At 37.4% G+C, this 17,723-nt stretch overlaps 1 long non-coding RNA gene across 1 annotated transcript in view; it reads left to right on the top strand.

The window, feature by feature from the left end:
• Positions 1 to 15,590, top strand: part of LOC143165426 (uncharacterized) — a 113,824-nt gene extending 98,234 nt beyond the window's left edge. The window contains exon 4 of the long non-coding RNA XR_012996253.1: positions 15,365 to 15,590. This is a non-coding gene — a long non-coding RNA (uncharacterized LOC143165426). The remainder of the gene's footprint in view (positions 1 to 15,364) is intronic.
• Positions 15,591 to 17,723: the final 2,133 nt, after the last annotated feature.

Genomic DNA, 17,723 nt, shown 5'->3' with positions numbered 1-17,723 from the left:
TCTTTTCTCTTTTCTCTTTTCTCTTTTCTCTTTTCTCTTTTCTCTTTTCTCTTTTCTCTTTTCTCTTTGAGAAAGCTGGATCTGACCCTAGATTCTAATGTTTACCCTCTACTGAATCTTCATCCATAAATTGTGAGTTGCTGTATTAGATTGGCATGACGATAATCTGTCAATATTATCATTTGTTGGAAAGCTAAGAAGCCTATGTCATCATATAAGGAGCTTTAAAATATTTGTCATAGATATTTGTTGACCTTTCCGGTAAAGGTAGTTGAAAATATCATGGTATTTTTGGCGGTAAGATGTCTTTCTCCTGAACAGGGAATTTCAGTGGGATTTGGTTGTATGACTGCTGTTACCTCTTTCACAAAGACGAAACATATTAGTCAAAATTATTAGGAAATTTTTATTTTTCCAGTCCCCCCAAAACAATCATGTTTGTTTATTCATCACTGGTTAAGAATGACAGAATGATATGATCAACCTAGCATATATGAATAAAGCTCATTTCAGTTTGGTACATCTGGCTTACCTGTTACTAAAAATAGCCTGAGTTGGGTGGGTAGTAGCTCAGGGAAGCTGACTGAAAGCGACTGTCTAGTGTTGCACCTAGTTTTGTCTCATCAGCATTCAGTTCCACCGCCTAAGCATGAAGGAGGAAAAAGGCACTATATCATGAAGAGATAAGAGGAGTGAGAAGTGAAAAATGTTCCTTATTTGAGCTGAAAAGAAAGGGAAAGATCATGTGGCTTGCAAGCCTCTTGTTTATGCTGTTAAAAAAATTTTGTGAGCAAATGGAGTTTATGTTTTGCTTGCTTCTAAAAGCAAAGGTAGCAATTTCCTATGGTATTTATTTTCCTGAATTGTTGTCACACTTTTTGTAACTGCAGTGAAATAGGACAACTTGCCTACTTCTGTGTAGATATGAGTTGGAGGGTCAAGCTGATGAGAAAGTACTTTGGCTTTTAGCCATAGCATCTTGTATCAGAGCATAGTTATGATCTAACAACCAAAGTAGGAAGATAAGCAGTGAAAGCCAACAGGAAATAAAAATGCACTGTACTAATTCTCCACTTTGCTATGCTGATCATTCAACTCATTCCTCATGGTAGGACCTTACCTCTGTAACTCTCAGGAGATGGCATATGTAGTAGTATATCCTCCAGTTGAATAGTTGTTGTGGGGACAAACAGGACAAGGTGGTAGCACTGCCACCTTTGAAAGTGGATATAGTGGTGGTATTGTCAACAGACACTGAGATGCAATGTTGGTGAAAGTGAAATAAATTTTAATGTTCACATGTGTAGGGAAGGCACAGGCTGTTGTATCCATGGAATACTTCAGCTGCCTCAAAATCTGTTGGAAGCATAATAGGCTTGGGTCCAAGCAGAAGATAATTTCTTGAGGCAGATGAATGATGAGCTGAGTAGGGGAGATGTTCTGCTGCATCTCCTCAAAAACAAGGAGGAATTGATCAAAGATATAAAGGGCAAAGGGCATCCTTCCCTGCAGTAACCACGAGACTGTGGAGTTTAAAATCATGTAAGATATAGTAAGTAAGAGTAAGATCACAAGCTTGGATTTTAGGAAAGGAGGTTTTGGCTTACTCAGGGATCTTCTTGGCAGGCTTAATGGAAGACTGCTCTGGAGGGTCAAAGGGACACAGGACATCTGGTTGATACTCAAAGACAACCTCCTCAAAGCACAAAAACAGTCTATTGCAATGTTTAGAAAGTCAAGCAACCATGGCAGAAGGCCAGCATGGATAAGTGAGGAACTCTTGATTGAGCTCAAACACCAGAAGGAGGTACAGAGAAAGTGGAAGCAGCAATGGGCTACCCAGGAGGAATACAGAGACACTGCCTCAGCATGCAGGGATAGAATTAGGAAATTCAAAGCTCAGCTGGAGCTGAAAAAAAAAGAGGGATGTGAAAGGCAACCATAATGTCTTATAGAAGCGCATTGACAGCAAAAGAAAAAGGCTAAGGAAAATGTGGGTCAGCTGCTGCTCTAACTGGACACTCTTTCAGCAGGAGACTGGACTAGGTGACCTCCGGGGTTATTTTCTGGCCTACATGAGTTTATGATTCTGTGATTTGTGGTGAAGTTCTAGCCTACACCTCATTGTGTACCATAAGAAAAAGGTGCATCACTATATGGTTGGCACTTCTTAACAGAAATTTGAAACTAGCTCTTGCAGGAAGCATAGAAAATGAGTTAACGTAGGTCTAAATATGTACAGTATGTATAAAAAAAAGAGATGACAAGGGTGTTAAAATAGCTTATTGCAGAGATACCATTGTCAAGGTAATATACCAAAAAAGAGGAGTTCAGTGCTTTTTGAGCCAGTGTGTCCTGGTTTTGGCTGGGATAGAGTTAATTTTTTCCGTAGTAGCTGGTATGGGGCTGTGTTTTGGATTTGTGCTGAAAACAGTGTTGATAACACAGGGATGTTTTCGTTACTGCTGAGCAGTGCTGACACAGAGTCAAGGCCTTGTCTGCCTCTCACCCCACCCCACCAGCGAGCAGGCTGGGGGTGCACGAGAAGTCGGGAAGGGACACAGCTGGGACAGCTGACCCCAGCTGACCCAAGGGATATCCCCCACCATATGACGTCACGCTCAGCATATAAAGCTGGGGGAAGAAGGAGGAAGGGGGGGACGTTTGGAGTGATGGCGTTTGTCTTCCCAAGTCACCGTTACGCGTGATGGAGCCCTGCTTTCCTGGAGATGGCTGAACACCTGCCTGCTGATGGGAAGGAGTGAATGGATGCCTTGGTTTGCTTTGCTTGCGTGCGCGGCTTTTGCTTTTCCTATTAAACTGTCTTTACCTCAACCCACGAGTTTTCTCACTTTTACCCTTCCGATTCTCTCCCCCATCCCACTGGGGGGGAGTGAGCGAGCGGCTGTGTGGGGCTTAGTTGCCGGCTGAGGTTAAACCATGACAGTGAAATGGAGTTTGTCCTATAATCTGACACTGCGATCTCCTCCAGCACGGAGGGACAAGTCCTGGAATTTTCCACAGTGCTTTTCAACTTCAGCAACCCCGAGAATGTCTCATTTAAGAGTCATCTGCACCGTGTTACTAGATTAACCTTTTCAATTGTTATTTATGCCATGAAAGGATACGTTAGGGTCTTGATTTTATTTTTTTCCCTACCTTGTACTGTAATTTGCATCTGTGCAAACTGGAATGATTTCTTTTTCTAGTTAGAAAAATCTCAGCTCCTATACCAAAGATCACAGAAGTCAGTAGAAATCTTTAATGAGCTACAGTGGAGTAGGCCCTAAATGACTGTCTGACGTACAGAGCAGAGAATTTTATTGTACCTAGTAAAATTAATTTATCCATTTCAGATGCCTGTCTTATCAGTTCTTTAGGATTTTTTTGTTGTTGTTTTTTGGGTCCTATCGATATTTTGTCCTTGTGGAACCTTGTTAAAATATGGCTGTACGCAACTGGCTTGTCCCTGGAAGCATTGTTATTTTTCTTTTACTAAGAAAAAAACAATACATCTTTAGAAAATATCAGCATGATTTTCTTTCACATCTGTCAGTTCTGTTTCATTACTCCTGGGATAATGTATTAGTCAGGAGCAAGTTCTCTCCCTGTTCTGCTATTCAACATTTATAAAATCAGAACATTAAACTACTACAGTGTTATCCAAAAGCCTCATTTACTTTGAATCTCTCAATTTCAGAGGATTTTGTGTTTGTTCTGAGCTTATTTGCACAACCCAGCATACAGAATTGATTCTAGGTTTATGACGCCCGCTCATGTATTCCATGACTGCAGCATGGGGAATTTCATTTGGCCAGACCTATAATTGTTGTAGTAAATGTTTGCATATTTAAGTTATATGTTGTTATATTTTATGAGTAGTTATTAGCGAAACAACAAAAGGTCACGCATAATCTGTGAAGACGATGGGAAAGTAACATGGAGATTCCCTGCTAGATCAAAGAATTGCTCTCAGCTAAATTATATGAGCTCTTTGTGTGCTATTGGCAGCTGAGATACAACAGGGTCCGGCATCTTGACCATGGTAAACAATCTTTTTTCGTTGGAGCTTGTAGACTGCAATTTCTGTCAGGTGATTCTGTTGAAGGCAGCTTATTTTCCTGAGAATTGAAACATGGTAATTAAAAAGGTATTTCTTAATTTTATTTTTTAAAATGTTGCTGTTGGGAATTTCTTAAGGTTTTTAACCATTTAAATTGTGGGGTTCATAATTGCTATTAGATGTGCAGCAATGGGAATTCTGCACAGGTCTCTGCCTTCTGCACTGTGTGGCTGTTGCACGTCAGCTCTGCTGAAAGGAAAATGCTGCGAAGAGACTCTTAGAACCTCTGCCCCAGTGTCTTGCTAAATATTTTCCTAGAAACATCCCACCAGTAAACAGACAAAACTGCCAAAGAGTTACAGAATGCATTGGTTTTTTACATCGTGTTATAGTTCTGTCCCCTTGCTGTGCTTGTAAGATATCTATGCCATCTATTAGTGATTCCTCTGAAGAGCTTGTAAATTTTGAGTTCTTTAAATCAGAGACAATCCTACTGTCTGCTCGAACAGTAGTTAAACCAGTCTTGAGTGGTGGTAGAAGTTAATAGTATTTTTATTTATTTATTTTAATTTTGTGGGCTTTTTTTGTAGAACACTAAGAAACAGCTCTTCCTAGTGATGTAAAATGGTGTTTGGTGTAAAATTCTGAAGTCTGCTTCTGAAAAGTGTTGTAAAACAATTTAATGGTAAATTTCCATCTGTTCTGCTGAAAAAGCAAAATACTTTTATTAGTTGCCATTAAAAATAATATTGCATAAAAGAATTTTGGAAGTTTTATTCACCTAGAAATTGTTATGGCAATTTACCTTCCATATCTATTTACCAGTTGTCCAATCCTTCAGAATTTTTCTCCTGTTTTGCTCCTCACAGACCTTAATACTTTGCTGAATGTGCATGAATCCCTACTGAATCAGACCTATCTACCTTTCCAAATGTTTCCAAAAACTGATTGTGAAAGTGGGGTTTAATTTTGTTACAAGAGAGTTTGGTCGTTGACCCTGGTTCTCAGATGCCTTGCATAATCCTCTGTGCCCCTGCGGGACACGAATTGAAAACTTGTAGGTTAGGGACAAGGTTCTATACATCATATACTGTGTTCCTTTCATATAATAGCCTGATTAAAGTAGCATCTTTTCCATTCAAGGATACAGTCATTTCTATAGAAAAGTTTTTGTGCTGGAGTGATATATTCTGGTAAATGCAGAGGACTAAACTGTATTCTGGTACTGGGGCAGAACCAGAACAGGAGCTATACTGATATAACTACTACGGTGAAAAATCATACTACTAACAAAATAAATGAAGATCCTAGGAACTATATAAACTATGTCACAATTCTCTTGACCAAATTTATTTCTGTAGGCACAGATGACTAAATATTACGCACAGAATTACATTCTGAACAAAGTTGAAGGTTGTAGGCATTTTCAAATTGAATATCTCAGTAATTCTGCTGAATCATAATGAAATAATAAATTTTCTGTTGATAAAATCGATGACTATGTAGGCTTCATAAATCATTAGATCCTAATAATGAGTTAGATGCTTAGCAAAGTGATATTTAAACTTGAATGTAGGTGGGATTTTTTGCTATAAATGGTATACTTTCCCAGCAAACTTAATAAGAATATTTAAAAAGTCTGCTTGTGATAGTGATGAATTTGTCCTGCAAATGTGGAAATGTCTATTTCAGGAGTTATTTTCTTCATACAAATGACAGTTTTTAACATGCTCCTTTTTTGTTTCCCTTGGAGCACATTGTAACTCGTATTTGTCCAGCTTAAAAAGGCAGCTCAGCGTTTAAAAAGTGTATATATATTCCCCCTTTTGAAGCTGCCTAAAAAGAAAGCCTGAAGCAGTCATCAAATGAAAAGATGCATGAATTTTAATCTACTACAAAAGTACAGCTTCAAACTTAAAGTGATAATTTATTTTTACTCAGAGGTCCAGCCAAGCATATCAAATGATGTGAGGAAATGTTAAGATAAAGCTTCTAGAAGCTCTTCTCTGTAAATGTGTACTCATTTCTTTCTTATGTAGTTATTTCTGGGCAAGTAATATGGCTTACAAATAATTATGATGATAGTGGCATAAACAAAGGTCTTTTTATGAGACACAGGAAGAGAAATTTAATTTCATTTATGCTGCTACAATGTCTTAGGCTCTCTAAACACTACGATATGTATATAGGCTGTCAGCATGTCTATATAGCCTAAATAAACATTAATGTCCTTAACAAAGCAGTAATAACTCTTAGTACCTAAAAACACTTTTTTTTAAAATTTAGTTTTTGAAGTACAGGCCAAAAATCAATGTTCATAAATGTTTGAAAATTAAGGTAATAATGTTGCTTTGGTTTTTTTGACTGATTTGTTTGCTTCTTTCACGTAGATGGAGCCTTCAAATGGGACTTTGAAACTAATCCAAATTCACGTATAAAGAATAATGCGAAGAGTTTACCAACTAAACCATAAAAAAGAGTTGCTCTTAGTCTATTTCTCGACACCAGACAGAGGCATTTTCCTGTCACGTCATTTATGGCCAACTACCATTACCAACAAATGAGCGACCTCTTGACAAAGAGGTGTTCAACAGCTGTGGCTACCAAACAGTAGATGATGTGTTTTGTTTAGAGAGAGAAGAGTCAATAATAATGTATTATTGCATCCAGCTAAGGGGATGTTAATACCTGTGCTGGAAATCCATTTGTGTAAATCAAACCAAGTATTAAAGCATTTAAAGCTTATCAGTGGTCTTCAGCCTATGACATAAGGAATCTTATAATGGAATTCCTTCATCTAAGAAATGCCTCTTCTGAGGTTTTGGAGAATCTAGGCCAGATACTTGGCTCCCTCTTCTGGCTGCCAAGAAGTTTCTCTTTGTATAGAAATTGTGTGGCCTAAATCCTATTCTGATTCACTTTCACAAACACAAAACACTGTTGGGTCTCGATCTTAAATACTTTGATACTTTTTTTCAAGACCAGTTTTTGTAATTCTTGCCAATTTTAGAAATGTGTTGGTTTTTTCGTGGTTGAAGTGGGAAGACCTTGATGATTACTAAAAGTTGGCTTTATTGAGAAACTCTTGTAGATTATAGATACTTGAAATTAGGAATGTCAGATTTTGACAAGGGCATGCCAACCCCAAACCAAATCTGCGAACAGCGAACTTACATACCATGTAAGTTTGGCATGAAAAGTTGCTTAAAGGAGCTATAAATAATATTTTGAGTGGTATTGGCAAATTTTAAAGATGGAATTTTAATTTTGTGAAACTCAAAAATGAGGGCAAATCCAAATGTTTTCTTGGACATTTTTGCCATTTGATCAAATCCAGAAGGATCCAAGACATATGTAAAGTAGAGAAGATGCAAAAAAAAGTTAGCCTTAACTTATTTTATATAAGAAGATATTATTTCTTTTGTATTTATTGTATTTAAAAATACAATAAAAAAAATCCAAAATAAAAAAAATTCCAAATACTTTTAAAACATCTATAAATAGTGTTTTATACATTACTGTATGGTTACTAAAAATGGAATTTAGTTTTTCCAATTAAGTATATTTTAAATGGTACAGAGCATAAGATGAAATGAAGGCTCTCAAGATTGATGAATATCTGTTTCAAATCATATGTATTTTTACTTGTTCATTGTAATGTAATCTTATTCAAAGTTTATTGAGTCCGGTGGGTTAAATTACAGTTCTAAAACCTGAGAGAACTGTCTCACCAATCGGAAATCAGAGTCTATTTACAATAAACTTACAGTGCTTTTGTTTCCTTTTGCATCAGCATGGCTCCAGATTTCAGAAGAGATTTGCCACCTACAAAAAGAGAGAGTATCATATTTATTTCTTAATCAAATGTGAAAAATAAAAGCAGCAGGGCTATAGCTGAAACCTGTGGCTGCACTGATGCTTGTATGAGAACAAAAATCTTTTCCTACAAATCCCTAGATTTCAGCTTCCTTTGATACTAAAAAGAAACATAAATGTTGAAGAAGATAAAACAATGTATTTTTAAAGTAATAGAAGGGGATACAGAAACTATGGAACCAGAAAGTTCTACATGAAAAATTAAATAATTCTTCCAATGTGTAGTAGCTATTTTCAGTTTGTAGGGGTTAAGTCCTTAGTAGATGAAAACTTGGGAGATTTGGATCACACATACATATTTCTGTGGAAACCTGAAGCAATAGAATGTGTTTATTTGCTGTGAAGGAAGTTTTGGCAACGATGAATAAAAACAAAACCAGAAACCAATGTAAGAAAGATAAAGGTCTCTATCTGTTGTTTTTTTCTTCTATGGACTTTCATCTTCAGCAACTCAATTCGTTGTCTTTGTTTTCTTATCTGTAACATGGCAATAACGTTTTAGAGGGCCCACTTGCAAAATTCCTCACTAACCCTGTAATGATAGGACAGATTTTGAGGGGTTCACGGCACCTTACTCTGCATGTTTCTTCCTGGGAGTTGGAGGAGGAGGTCCCAAGTTTTAAACTGGATTTTGACCAGGGAAGAGTTTTGAATATCTGGTTTGCAAGTGTGGGGGTGTGAGATCCTCAGATTGAATGCTAAATATTGACTGAATGTAAAAATGTAAAGGTTTTATACCGCTATATAGCTTGCTTTCAAAAGCAATCTGGTGAATGTGATGCTTAAAACATTTTTAATAACATTCAGTACCATAAGGTAAAAATGAAGTGTATTCCTTGCCAAATAATTACATTTTGTCATTTTGCTTTTGGCTGGATGAAATAACCTCTCTGTAGCTGAGTACTTGTTAAATTTTGTAGTGTATATTTTGCCATCCATAGGAGTCCACAACTCTTAGTGTTGGGACCTTCAATGAAATGGAAACTTTGCTATGAAAGCTCCATTGCCAATAGTCTTATTTTTTTATTAGATTTAACCAAGTTTGTAGGTGGCATCTTGAGTTTTCAGGGCTTTTTGGTTTGAGGAGAAGGGTTAAAAGTGCTCTAAAACAGTCTACTAATCAATTTTAACATCTTGTGCCAGAAATCTCTAACATTTAACTGAAAGCAGAAAGTATTTAAGTTGGTTTTGATCCATAATGTATCATGCTTTCTACAGGAAATCATAGCAGCTGATTTCTATTACAGAATTATCATGAGTGCTACATGAACTATATTGTATTGTGAGGTATGTTTCTGCAATAAATGAGGCTACTGTTACAAAAAACAAAAATCTGGACAACTAGGTGCTCCTAAAACCAGTTTTCAGATAATTTATGATCACTTTCTACTTTCAAATATCCAAAATAGCAAATGTATTTGCTTATACTGGTAGGTTTGGAAGTGTGTGGAATTAAGGCATGATTTTTTCATTCATGCACAGTTGTATGCATTTCATAAGAACACAAAGCCAATATTTCTGTATTTGCTTCATAGCTATGTAAGTAGAATGACTACTTTTGAAAATGCTGCTGATTTCATACTAAAGTGTTTTTTTGTATGGTCCTATTTCTGAAATCCTTTAAGTTGCTGAACAATCTTCTGAATAAAGAAATTCCCCAATAAATCCCATATATGTATGAAAAATAAGAAAAGATTGAGAAGAGGTTTGGTTTCACACATTATTTTATTTACTGATCAGAGATTACAAGTATTTTAGAAGCTCTGTAGAGTTAGATGTTTTAGGCTTTATTCATATGACTAGTCCCTTTAAAGCAAATTAAGTACGTTCTTTATAGTTCTGGTATTGGGACTTAGAATGTCTTTTTATGACTCTTTCTCTACATATAGAAATTCTTCATGTACTTAATAGCAGATGCTAGCTACCAAGCAGACCTGCTTCCCAAGCATTGCTGTATACTTAGTGTTACCAGCACTACCATGATCATTAACATTCAGGATAAAAGAAAATCTGTGCTCGATTATGGAGCTACGAACACACACCAAGATGCATCTTTCTTAAAGTACCTATTTTAAGGTTGCTTGTCATGGAAGCTTTTCAGCTAAGGGAAAAAAAAAAAAAGAACAGGTGAGAGAATGTTATCTCATATTCTGAAAGTTGTTCTGTAAGTTTTCTTACAGAGGTAGGAGAACTGATGCCATGCCACAGTGAAACTCATGTTTTGAAGCTTTTTAGCCCTCTGCCTTTGTTGTTGTTTTTTAATTGAGTTGAGAACAGGAATGAGCAGAATACACTGTCTGATGTTAAAAATATTTATAAAATTAAATTTGTGTGATTGAATCTTGGTGACACTACCTGAAATAGATTTCTTCTAGTGAAAACGGAATTTCCTTACCTTTCCCCACTGCCATATCTCCTAAACAGATAGGTGAAAGAAAAATATTAAGCAATCATTCACAGCCCGAGCATGCTGGAAAAATAATATATAGAATAGCCAGAGCGACTCCATTCTTGTGCTTAAGGCAGATTGGAAGTTGCTCCCCGCAGGGCATGGAAGGAGTTTGTGATGGAATGCTGTTTAAGAACCCAGGCCTCGTGTCTGTTCTGCTGTGCTCTGCTCTGGGAGGTAACGTGTCCTGCAAGTGTACAATATCCTTTTATTTGAGCATAATTTGTAAAGATACACAAGGTGTATTTAGGAGAAAGTGTATGGGTTATGTTTTGCTTGGCGCTTAAGTATCTTAAATTTTAGTTTCTTCATAAGAAGAGACTATGCTTATGCGTTATGCAAAGCTCTTTGGTTTCTTTAAAAGGAGTGTGCAATTTAAATTTGTACATGGCTGTTAATTTCACCATGTCAGGTGTGGACTACGCCAGTAGAAAGTCTACACTTAAAAATGCAATATCTGAGAAAATATCGTGTGACTTGTTAGAAATATATTCCTCATTCTTCAATAAATATGAGGGTGGTTTCCTGGCTGAATTGCAGCCTCATTACACCATGTGTTTAGAGAATTCATCTCCCATGGCCTGAGGTGTAAGCGTGGATCAGGACAGTATGGACATATCAACACCAAAGTTTGTTATGTCCATTTCTGACAGAGGAATGAAGTTTTTCTGATGAGTCACAAATAGAAGCAGGCATTATGTGATACTACAGCTATTAAATCTTTAATAACATTAGGATCCTAAAAAACCGCAAACCCCTCAATATCACAGTTGTCTGGCAAAAATCGGTAGGTGATGCCCTCCATAGCTGTAGGCAAGTTGGTGTAAGTTCATCCTTCTTCCTATCTGAATTAACTAGGTCTTGCCTCAACTTAGGTTTGGCCACCTCAATTTTTTTTCTTTTTTTTTTTTTTTTTCCCCCCCCAAACTGTATGTCTTATACCTGTGGGTCTCTTTCTGTGACATTCGTGTGTTTGATGTTGAGGAGAGATGGGTTGTAAAAAATTCTGACATAATTTAGGGCTCACTGGAAGTGTCTTCTGATATCTAATCAGGTGTGTCTGATGCTGAGAAGAACAAGCTGTGCTTTAGGGGCAGTTTCAGAAGTGTTTCTGTAAGAATACGTAATATGGGCCTTTCCACTTGAATGGAAGATTGTCTCCTCATTTCTATTACTTAATGGTGGCTTAAATCCTAAAACTTTGGATTTTACTCCTTTTCCAATATAATTTTTCCCATCTCGTTAGCTAGCTAGCTAGATGTATGTGTAAAAACATAGGACATTGGCAAGTAGGACTAAAAGTCACCATTGGCTTTATGGAGACCCCGCAGCTATGAATAGATGTTTCATTCATTTTAAATAGTCCCACTACTGTGAATTGTATATCATACCAGGAGGAAAACAACTGAAGGAAATACCGGGAGCAATAATGGAACAGTTATAATAGGCTCTAAGTCTGTAACCCTCTGGAAAGTTTCGTCACTTTGCAGTGAAGCAGGGGTTTAGACTATAATTTTTCTTTTCAAGTTGAGTTGGTTAAAGCAGTGAAAGAAATCTGGTGCTTGCTAACTCTGAACCATGTCGGGGATAGTTAATGGAAGTATAGCACAGATTATCATATGCTTATGGTTCCAAAGAAACTGAAGGCTAGGATATCTGCAGCACACTGAGACCCATCTGCAGACATAAGCAGGAAAAAAGCATGAAAACCCACCCCATACCTATATGCTGAACTTCTAAAATACGGCGTCTGTACTTGCAAACAGCAATGACCTTACACAGTATTTTTTAAGGGCTGTATCAGGTTCTCAGCAAAGATGGACCCAGGCTAAAGAGAAAGAGCTGGTAATAAATAGCTAAAATTAAAAACAGGGATTTGGGGGGAACTTTGTAGTCTCAGAAGACTAACCACATAGTTAATGCCTGACAGCGGCACTGATGTCAAGGAAAGGACTATAAAACATGGTAAAATAACTTAGAGACAGATTTAACAGTGTTAGCTAAATTTATTTTATTTAAACCACTGATTCAAACAACATAGTTTTTATTGAAACCGTTTTAGACAATAAGTGGTTATAAATAGTTGAAATTCTTTTGTTTATTAATATTGACATACTCATCTAGGAAAAGATGATATGGGGAGCTGTGTTGGTATGTGGCTCTTCTATGATCCATTTGCAGCTGGTTTGTGTTATGCAAATGCTTGCTGGTCAGTTAGAAATCTGACATGAAAAGGAAGACATTTCCATTAGTAACTTGGTTCACAGTGATTATTGAATACAATAAATGCTTACATAAAACAGCAGAATATTCAGCATCAAAACCTGATAACTTAGCTACTCAAGTAACTGCATAGTCTAGTATACTCTACTTTAGAATTGGGAGATTGTTGGAAGTTGGATATGAATATTATGCACTCTGCACTTATCCTGAGTTATTTAATAAAAGGGAATTGATATTTGTTATTATTACCATTGTTTTGCAAAAAAATTCTGACAGAATTATGACTCTTTTTTTGAAAATAATTACTTTGTTGCATCCCAAAATAAATTATTTGGCTTCTAGAGAGTTACGGGATTTTAAGAGATGTCTCAGCATTTCATGTTAATGTTCTTTGGTGATTCCCATGGCAGCCCCTCTGCTCTAAAGCAACTAATTCTCCTCCTTATGAGGTGTTTAATTATGAATTCCCCTGCTTTATAAAACACCCAAAATGTTGCGGTTAGTCCTCAGCGCTAGGGAGTCCTATATTCTTTTCTGGTTCTAATTCTCTCTCCTTATAATGTGAGCTGCTAAACCTGCTTAACCAAATAGCAATGCTTTTCAGACTTCTGTATGTGACTGTGCATCAATGTTCCACTCTAGATACTGAAGTATCATATTTTTGGTGCTCAGATTAATGAAATCAGCATCACATTAGGTATTATGCTCCTGTAATATGCTTGTTGCCATTAAAAAGTTCAGTACTGAATCTAGTTTGAACCTATAGCAGAATTCATGTGATTTCAGTGGAAAAGTTTGGCACCTAGACTCTCAGAGGGTATTTTAAGAAACTACCTGTAGTGTTGTTTGGCTTAATATAATGTACCTGTAAGAACCGTGCTTTGAAAACCTTAAGTTTCCCAATTGTATGGCTGCTTTTTTGGATTGACCCTTTTCTCAGACAGAAGGAGGAGAAACAACCCTTAATACTGTGTATCTGGGCACTTAAAATAGTTATCATAATGGAGCCTGGGTATATGAGTTTAGGTTTTAATTGTTTGGTGAATCTAGTTATATATTACAAGGCTGATTAAGGATCACTGGAGAAACTGCTGTAAAATTACAGTATCAATTTTTTTCTTGTTACAAAATCAAGAGTGCTTTAGATGTACATATGATTTAGTAAGCTCTCTAACTCTCCCTTACCATTCAGGTACACAAAGTATATTATATTCTGCATGATTATAGAAATATCTCAGCAGAAATAATAAAAAAACAAAGAAAAGACAAAAACAATATGAGTTTAAAATATACACAATACTAAAGTTAAGATATATTTTATTGGTCTAATTCTAGAAAAGAGATTTTTAGCAGAAGGAAGATAGCTTATTCCACTAAGCCTTGTAGATATGGCTTTTGGTTTTCTGTAGTGCCAGATTTAATATACTGTACCATTTACCAGCTGTAACAATCACATCTGTGTGGCACTAGTCATAGTCATACTCCCCCTACTCATGACTGAAACTTTGGCAGCAAGCATACTCCATAGTAGAAACTCTCCTGAAACTTTAAAAACAGTATTTCTCATTCCTTATCAAGTAATGATGGAACCTATTCTTTTCAATATTAGTTAAATCCAGGAGTTTCATTTGTAGAGGAACAGAGAAATCTTTTTGCAGGAAGGTTGTAAAGAATTTCTTATGAAATGATTTAATGAGGCCGTTGTGGAAATGAGGATGTTGGGGCATAAGAGAACAGGTGTTTGCAAGGCAGAATCTTCTGTTATTTTGAATAGGATTTCTTAGTATTAATGGATCAGTAAAAAATGAAAACTGACAGCAAGGATGCCTCCCTGTATCAAAAGTTGAACAATTCTGCAGATCCTAGTCTTGGAAATACCGTTCGTCTGGAATTGGAAGTCTCTCACCAGCTTCTTGCTATTGAACATTGAGCAAAAAGACTTCCAGAAGGAGCATACAGTTGATCTTTTTAACTTTCACAGACAAGGAAAAGATACATCTAATGAGTTTATTTTTGGAGTTGAAGGCGAATCTTTACTGAACCACAATTATGCTGCTAAGTTTAGTAAGTGTGTGCTAATAACATTTAGATAGTCACTAGGATTTGGGCCCCTCACTACAAGAAGGACGTTGAGGTGTTAGAGCGTGTCCAGAGAAGGGCAACGAGGCTGGTGAGGGGTCTGGAGAACAAGTCTTATGAGGAGCGGCTGAGGGAACTGGGGTTGTTTAGCCTGGAGAAAAGGAGACTCAGGGGAGACCTCATTGCTCTCTACAACTACCTGAAAGGAGGTTGTAGCGAGGTGGGTGTGGGTCTCTTCTCCCAAGTAACAAGCGATAGGACAAGAGGAAATGGCCTCAAGTTGCGCCAGGGGAGGTTTAGATTGGATGTGAGGAAAAATTTCTTTACTGAAAGAGTGGTTAAACATAGGACCAGGCTGCCCAGGGAAGTGGTGGAGTCCCCATCCCTGGAGGTATTTAAAAGACATGTAGATGCAGCACTTAGGGACATGGTGTAGTGGGTGGTGGTGTTGGGTCGATGGTTGGACTCGATGATCTTAGAGGTCTCTTCCAACCTCAGTGATTCTATGATTAGGGTCTTGTGCTGAGTTTGCACAAATTTAGGTTCCTCAGTGCAAGGAGCTATCTCAACTGATAAGACAAAAGGAGGAGAGTAATGTGTAGTCCTATAATGATCTGAAAATAGCATGCTTTCAATTACAAAACACTGAAAGACTTTTTTCTTCTATTTTTAAGGGGAGAGACATGGAAGAATGGTGGAACACCAATGGGGGGAAAAAAGACAAGCAGAGACAGACTGTAATACAACAAAGCAGTGCAATGTGACTGGTGAGAAACGTAAGAGATTTGAGGAAATGTTTATTAGTTTTGTTCCTGTTTGGAGCTGAATTGTGCTGAACTGGTATGGCCTACATACTCTTTGAAACAAAAGTACTGCTTCATGGGCATCAAAAGAAGCGTGGCCAGCAGGTCGAGGGAGGTGATTCTGCCCCTCTACTCTGCTCTGGTGAGACCCCACCTGGAGGACTGCGTCCAGCTCTGGAGCCCTCAGCATAAGAAAGACATGGACCTGTTGGAGCGGGTCCAGAGGAGGGCCACAAAAATGATCAGGGGGATGGAACACCTCTCCTACAAAGAAAGGCTGAGAGAGTTGGGGTTGTTCAGCCTAGAGAAGAGAAGGCTTCGGGGAGACCTTATTGCAGCCTATCAGTACTTAAAGGGGGCTTATAAGAAAGATGGCGGCAGACTTTTTAGCAGGGCCTGTTGCGACAGGACAAGGGGGAATGGTTTTAAACTAAAAGAGGGTAGATTTAGACTAGATATAAGGAAGAAATTTTTTACGCTGAGGGTGGTGAAGCACTGGCACAGGTTGCCCAGAGAGGTGGTGGATGCCCCATCCCTGGAAACATTCAAGGTCAGGCTGGACGGGGCTCTGAGCAACCTGATCTAGTTGGAGATGTCCCTGCCCACGGCAGGGGGTTTGGACTAGATGACCTTTAGAGGTCCCTTCCAACCCAAGCTATTCTATGATTCTATGTGGAAGTAGCTTCTAATTTGTTCTAGCATCGTCACTCAAACTCTGACAAACACATGTTTTGTTTTAATAATAAATGCATGATTAATGTTCTTGTTTTGGTCATTAGCTAATCACAAAAACATGCTGAAGCGGACTAGTTTCAGTGTTTGTTATGGGGATTTGTGTACCTTTCTTTGAGGTCACTGTTAAAAAACAGATCAGGGCTTATGTATTCAGCCCACTATCAGTAGTATCCTAGGCTGTGTTGTTTTGAACAAATCACCTTTTGGCTCAGTACAATATTTTTGCAAAGCAGACCTTTCTCCTTGATAAATTAACACTACTTTCATCCTTTTGAAGCTTTCTGTAGTTCTTGCTTGTGTCAGAGGATTTAGACATTGTATTACTGTCCCAAAAGTGACTGCAGTGTAGCAGTTATAAATACCATGTCAACCCGAGTACCAGTAACAAGGTAGGCACATCAGCAAGGAGCTGATTTTTCCCATGCTTATTTACCTTATAAGGAAGGTAAATGACTTGCAACTCCTTCGTGTTACTGATACCAACCAACCTGCATATTTCTGCGTTTCATTAAAGTCAGTTCTGGACCTGCACTATAGGCCTGTGCTCTCACAAAGGTGGTAGGGCAGTTTATGTTACTAAATCCCAGATGTGTTTGTAATTGTTGCTGCTGTGCATTTGAGTGCATTGTTATAGAAAGAATGAAAACACAGTGTGGAATGGTTTTTAGAGGTCAGCATAGTTTTATTACTTTAGAGGATTGTTAGATATTGCTTGTGGTGGCTGATGTGATGATAAATAAACCGAATTTAAAGCAGCTTTTTATTACTTAGAGTGCAGTTTATTCAATAAGAATTTTTTTTTTTCAGTTAAGATTTTTTTTAAAGGCATTATCGACAACTAATTGAATGGTACTTAAAAATATTAAACTGAAACATAATGTAATAAAATAAAAGTAGTGGGGTTATGAAAATAACTGTTTCTGTATAAACAGATGCAGCTTCTTGGAAAGCTCAAAGGCCAAAATTAGTTGTGACGATAAAATATCACAAATTTCAGATTAGCTATTGAGAGACTATGAACTGGCCTCAGCTGGCTTTAGAAAGTGCAACATAAGAGATTCATGGAGGAAGGAAAAGAGCAGGAAAATGAAATTTCAGGAACTGCTATTGTAGGAAGGGGTTTAAGCAATTTGTAGATAGCAATGTATCCCTTTCAAGATTCAGAGCCATGTGATTAAAGTAGTTTGTAATTGTCTGAGAAGGTATTTCTTCTAGTCACTTCATTTGTACTCTGCTAAACCATTGCTGCTGGAACTCACTGTAATGTTTCCAAATTTTGAGCCAATTCAGATGATCCTCCCCCACCCCGTGGTTGTAGGTTATTTGTGCTTTCCATTCTCCTTAAAATCAAACTAATCCAGGGCACCTGCAGATAATACTTAGTCCTGCTTTGCTGATGAATTTATAGCCTCCCATGTTACAACTACTTTTAAACTATAAATAAGATTTTAATTTTATTTTTTATCATTGGGAATGGTAGAATGCTTCTTACTGG

The sequence above is a fragment of the Aptenodytes patagonicus genome, chromosome 11, assembly GCF_965638725.1.
Source record: "Aptenodytes patagonicus chromosome 11, bAptPat1.pri.cur, whole genome shotgun sequence".
Taxonomy (NCBI): domain Eukaryota; kingdom Metazoa; phylum Chordata; class Aves; order Sphenisciformes; family Spheniscidae; genus Aptenodytes; species Aptenodytes patagonicus.
This window is presented reverse-complemented; position numbering and strand designations above follow the sequence as displayed.